Source organism: Malaclemys terrapin, chromosome 17 (genome assembly GCF_027887155.1).
Source record: "Malaclemys terrapin pileata isolate rMalTer1 chromosome 17, rMalTer1.hap1, whole genome shotgun sequence".
NCBI lineage: Eukaryota > Metazoa > Chordata > Testudines > Emydidae > Malaclemys > Malaclemys terrapin.
Window position 1 is genome coordinate 13,733,734 of NC_071521.1, and position 6,000 is coordinate 13,739,733.

Sequence of the window (6,000 nt, forward strand, 5' to 3'; positions counted from 1 at the left end):
CCACATTTGTCAACCAGTCCTCTCCACCTCCCCGTTCCTGACCTGAACGTTTGCACTTGGCGGCTGGAGGACCCGTTGTGCCCTACGTGCGATGACCCGTGGCTGAGTCAGAAAGCAAAGCATGGGGGGGGCCGGCGGCGCAGAAGCAGGAGATTTGATCCTTCTGTCATCGTTCGCTGCAGGTCTCCTGAGCTGCGAATGAGCAGGTGCTCGCGGGGCCCTCTGGGATCCGGGTGCCCGGGTGCCCTGCTCCTCAGCCTTGCTCTCGAGCCCAGGTGTTAGATCTGGGCTCACACCTGCCTCTGTGGCTGTGAAGGATTCTGTGCCAGCCAGTCTGGTTCTTCTGTGCCAGGCGGGTGTGGGAGCACCCCGTGGCGGGGGGTCACAGAGCTTCTCCCTGCACTGGTTGTGCCTGGGCTAGATCTGCTGTCTGGTTAAACAGACAACATCAGAGCCCAGGCCCTGGCAACCTGGCACTTCTCCCCAGCACGACATTAACACAAGGTTGTTACATTTTCCTCTCTCTGTTTCTGGACATGCATCTAAGGAGTCGCCTCCCCCACGAGCTGAGCTCACTCTCTGCTCCTGTTTATTGTGGCTTTTCCTGCCCAAATCCCCAGAGGCAATGGAAGAAATCCACTCACCGGCCCCTGGCAGGGAAATGATACAACAGGCTGGAGAGTGGACGGCTCACTCCTGCATCTCAATGAAACGCCCGCGCCTGCTCCTCTCCTGGCGTTGAGTCCGTTAAATGAGGGGGGCCCAACATTCTCCCGAGCCAGGAGAGGGGATGATTCATTGGGCAGCGGCTCGAGTGTGTATGCCAGGGGAGCTGGCACACCGTGTTCCTGATGTAAGCGCTCTCCCCACGGACTATTGTTCATGAACAAGCAGCCTTATCAGCCGGCCAGGCTCAGAAGAGCGACTTGTTGCTCTGTGTCCACAAAGTTCTTTGTCTCTGCAGAGATATGGGAAGCCCAGATATTGCTAGGACGGTTCTGGGGCGTGAACTGCCAAGCCAAACAACAGGCCTGGGTCACAATGGGGTGTCAGTCACTGGTGTCCTTCGCAGGGCTCTCTCTGTCCCTTGCACACCCACTCTCCCGCTCCCGGTTCACTCACAGATCTCAAAGGACCCGGCGAAGGCGAGGGGAAGCTGAGGCACTCAGAGGGCCTGCGTTTGCCAGAGTAGCTGCTATTTTGGGGTGGGAAAGGGCCTTGATTTTTGGATGCCCAGCGTTGGATAAGTTAGGGTTGATTTTAAGAGGAACCGAGCACCCAGGGCTCCCCTGGCATCACCTGGTTGCTCAGCATCTCCAAAACCCAGGCTCGAGTCTCTTAAGCCAGGCACACAAAGCACTTTTGAAAATTTCCCCCTAAGTTACACCACTGCTCAGTGGCCGAGCCACTATAGAACAGGAGTCTGGCCGCGCAGGCCCCTGCTCTTCCCACTAGGCCACACTTCCTAAATAAGACGAATGATTTCACCACCTCCCACCTGGAAGAGGAGATTGGATTTTGCACCATTGTGGAATCTGCAAATCATCCGGCAGGGAGGAGCCAGCTTGGAGGCCAGACGAGCGGGAGGGCTTTTGCACATGCAAAGACTATTTCTGCTCAGTGTAGCAATGTGAACGGGGCCGGCTCCAGGCACCAGCAAAGGAAGCAGGTGCTTGGGGCGGCCAACGGAAAGGGGCGGCGCTCTGTCCGGTATCGGGGCGGCACGGCCAGGTCTTCGGCGGCGGGTCCCTCAGTCCCTTTCTTCCTCTTTGAACTGCCGCCGAAGTGCCGCTGAAGAGGAAGAGAGGGAGTGAAGGACCCGCCGCCGAAAAATGAAGTGCCGCCGATCGGCTTTTTTTTTTTTTTTTTTTTTTCTTTTTTTTCTGCTTGGGGTGGCAGAAAAGCTGGAGTCGGCCCTGAATGTGAAATCCTTGTTTATTGCAGGAAAATTTCTCCTTGGCCAGGAGAGCAACGACCATTGAGTCATAAGAACAAGGTCACATCTCATCCATCCCCCTGGGCCAGTGCAGGACTGTTCCCTACAATGTGTATTGCACATGTTGTGCTTTGACAGGAAGAGAAGACTGGAGCAGCTAATTCTGCAGGGCATGTGAACTGACCTGAGGGGGGGAGTTTCCTCAAGGAAGGTGTAAAGTTATTTTATTCCTTAGTGCTGTCAAGAGGCTCATCAGGCCTGCTGATTATGTCACTCTCCTTTCCTAATGCCTGGGTCACTCAGGAGGCCGGATGGATCTGGTGGACAGCTGCAACGAACCCTACAAATTGCCTGCTCCCCTGCAGGGCCAGTGCCCATGGTGCAACTGCGTAAGGTTGATCCAAAAATTGGGTTTGTTTAGTCTTGAAAAGAGAAGACTGAGGGGGGACATTATAACAGTTTTCAAGTATGTAAAGGGTTACAAGGAGAAGGGAGAAAAATTGTTCTTCTTAACCTCAGAGGCTAGGACAAGAAGCAATGGGCTTAAATTGCAGCAAGGGAGGTTTAGGTTGGACATTAGGAAAAACTTCCTAACTGGCAGGGTGGTTAAGCACTGGAATAAATTGCCTAGGGAGGTTGTGGAATATCCATCTTTGGAGATTTTTAAGAGCAGGTTGGACAAACACCTGTCAGGGATGGTCTAGATCAGTGGTTCCCAAACTTTTCGGCATCACGCCCCCCTTTTTAATTTTTGAGAAACCCTCACGCCCCCCACCTCTCCTTTACCATTATCCAACCCCCCCGATCCTTGTCTCCTGACCGCCCCCTCCCGGGACCCCCGCCCCTAACCGCCCCCCTGGGACCTCTCCCTATCCAACCCCCCCTGCTCCTTGTCCCCTGACCGCCCCCTCCCGGGACCCTGCCCCCTATCCAACCCCCCCGATCCTTGTCTCCTGACCACCCCCTCCCAGGACCCCCCGCCCCTAACCGCCCCCCTGGGACCTCTCCCTATCCAACCCCCCCTGCTCCTTGTCCCCTGACTGCCCCCTCCCGGGACCCTGCCCCCTATCCAACCCCCCCTGCTCCCTGTCCCCTGACTGTCCCCGGGACCTCCTGCCCCTTATCCAACCTCCCCTCCCTCCCCCCCTCCCTTACTAGGCTGCTCAGAGTGGCAGGACTGGCTTATTGGAAAGTCTGGGAGGTGGGCGGGTGCCAGCTGTGCTGCCCACATGGTGGCGTGGCTGCGGGGGAGGGGGGGACAGGAGGGGAGGGGCCGGGGGCTAGCCTCCCCGGCCGGGAGCTCAAGGGCCAGGCAGCCTTGGAATTCCTCTTGGAATTTCTTCACACCTCCCCAGGGGGGCGTGCCCCCCAGTTTGGGAACCAGTGGGCTAGATAATCCTTAGTCCTGCCACGAGTGCAGGGGACTGGACTAGATGACCTCTTGAGGTCCCTTCCAGTCCCATGATTCTATGAAAGCCATGCTGCCTTGCTAGCGGGCTGAGGGAACTGCAGACTTCCCTCCCTCCCTAATACAAACCACTCCACTGCTATGCAGCTTGCCTGGCGAAAGGGCAGCGCCTGACTTGGAAATTAGTATATATCAGCAGATGGTGTCCAGAATGAAAAGGAACCACTCAAGCAGGCAAACTGCATCACAGGACACAGCCTGTTCAAGGGTCAGGCAAGCACAGAGCCTGTGTCCCCGAGGAAAGGCCAGTGATGGAGGGCTGGGAAGAGGCAATGGGAAATACCGGGGGCTGATAGCATTGAATTCTCCTTGGAATTATTTATTCAGGGGCTTCCGCTTGGAGTTGGGAGGAGAGGGGATCAGCCACCTTCATTTCTGGTCTTGGGAAAAACTAACCCCCTTCTCCCCTAATAACGGCTCCCAGAAGCACTGACAGACAAACCTCCAGGCCAGCTCGGAACTCATCCCCCAGACCTTCTGTGTGCCTGGTACCAATGGACATTAGAATCGCCTGTGCTGGTAGGGCCTGGTAGTGAGTTTGGGGCATTGGTGCCAGTGCTGCTACCTACAGATGGAGATACCCTTTGTATTGCCCTGATTTTGAATAGGGACTAAAACTGTTTCCCCTTCAGCTCACGCCACCCCTAGAGGGCAGGAAACGAGCATGCTGCCCCATCTGTAAGCGACCTAGCCTACTGGCACCGAACAGCAAGCCGTCAAAACTTTCAGGGACAGATCTTCAGATGGTGTAACTGACATAGGTCCGTGAAGTCAATAGAGCAATGCCACTTTATACCCACTGAGGATCTGGCCCCAGGTGAACGCAGGAATGCATTTGACACAGCCTCCAATGGATCAGAGAACAGATATAGGGCCCAGAGTCTGAGGAATCAGACAGCACATAAGGAATGCGTTGGATGCAGTATGTGAGGGCTCAAAGAGTAGCCAAGAGTCAGGACGCCACAGCATGCCAGCCAGGGCAAAATGCAAACGGACTCCCTCCTGAATGCCTCTACGACAACTGATCAGTGTGTTTTGCTCTCTCGAGGGGGCCATGCAAATTGTCCCTCATTGCTGGTTCTCCTGCATCCTGGACTATAAGTGAATACTGTGTATCACTGCCAGTGGGATAGGCTTTTGACACTGGTCCTCTAGGCTCCCCTTTTAATCTTAATCATAGAGCTGAGGCTCCGAGAGGAAAAATGACTTACCTAAGGCCACACCAGCAGACAGTGGCAAAGTCAGGCCTGACTCCTAATTGCCCATCCTAACCACACCAGTGATCCAGTCCCTCTCCTTTCCCAGCGACAGGATTAGTGGCACCCCACTGTACTATCAGATGTTTCTGTTCTCTCAGCAGGCCCATTTCTGTTGCCTGAAATCTTGGCTTGACTTTGTCTCGGACTCCCGAGAGTGCTAAGTCTCTCTCTCTGCCTCCCCCTGGCTGCTAATACCATCGGCTTATCTTAAAGCCCCCCCTGCTGGCATTCTGCTCTTATATCCATCAGCGCCTCTGAGATAGATGGTGCCGGGAGCTGCATCTGAAAATGCTGCTGAGCTGTGAATAATTGGTGCATCAGGCACATACGATAGGAAGTGTGTATTGGGGGGGATGAGAAAGCCAGTGAGGGAAAGGCGCTGAGAAGATAGACAATGTGCATCTGATTCATATGCATGAAGAGAGAGTGTGTGTAGGGGGTGGGGGAATGAAAGACAGTTGATTTAACTTTGTGATGCAATTTGATGATTTTGACATGCCAGTGCTGTTTTGGGTGCAATGTAAGGACCTGATGGGGATGTTGCAGAGGGATGTGATGGTGCTGAGACGGGATGTGGTAATGTTCTGATGCTTTCGTGTTATTGCGGGCATCCAGGAAGTTCTGGAGTGATGCAGGGGCACACGTTGGTGATGCAAATATTATTAGAGCAACACCTGGTAGCCAGGCCTCCGCGCCAGATCCTATTGGGATCCAGGAAGTGGGCGGGCGAGGATCCCCCCCAGCCTAAGGGGGGGTCCACAGGACCTGGAGACCAAAAAATGACGGGGGACAACTAATAAAAGAACAGGGACAGGAGTGAGGTCAAAGGGTCAAACAAAGGGAACCAGACGGGGACACGGAGCAGAGAAACCCCGGACTCCGCCAGGTGCTAGGCATTGAACACACATATACTAAAGACAAAGTTCCTGCCCCAAAGAGATGAGAAACAAACAGACAGGGGAGCACGAGGCAAGGGTGAGACGGTTCACATGGCAAAGCAGGAGGCGGCTTTCATGGGCGAGGCGCACATGGCAAAACTCCCCAAGGCTCTTGGCTCCATGGGAGCCTGTGTGGCCAATGCAGACGCCTGGGGAGATGAAGCGGAGGCGGTGCAAGGACACGCAGCGATGGCCTGAAGACACGCACAGCCGTGGTGCTGGGGCAGACCCGGGGGACCCTTGGCGCTGCGACCCCCGGAGAAGACGCGCGGGGCCGCTGAGCGCCTGCGAGCTCAATCGTGAGCGTTCCCCGCCGGTCCAGAACTACAACTCCCAGGCGGCACCGCGGCGCAGGAAGGGGCGGGGCATGGCTCGCGAGACCGGAAGCTCCCGGGGTAA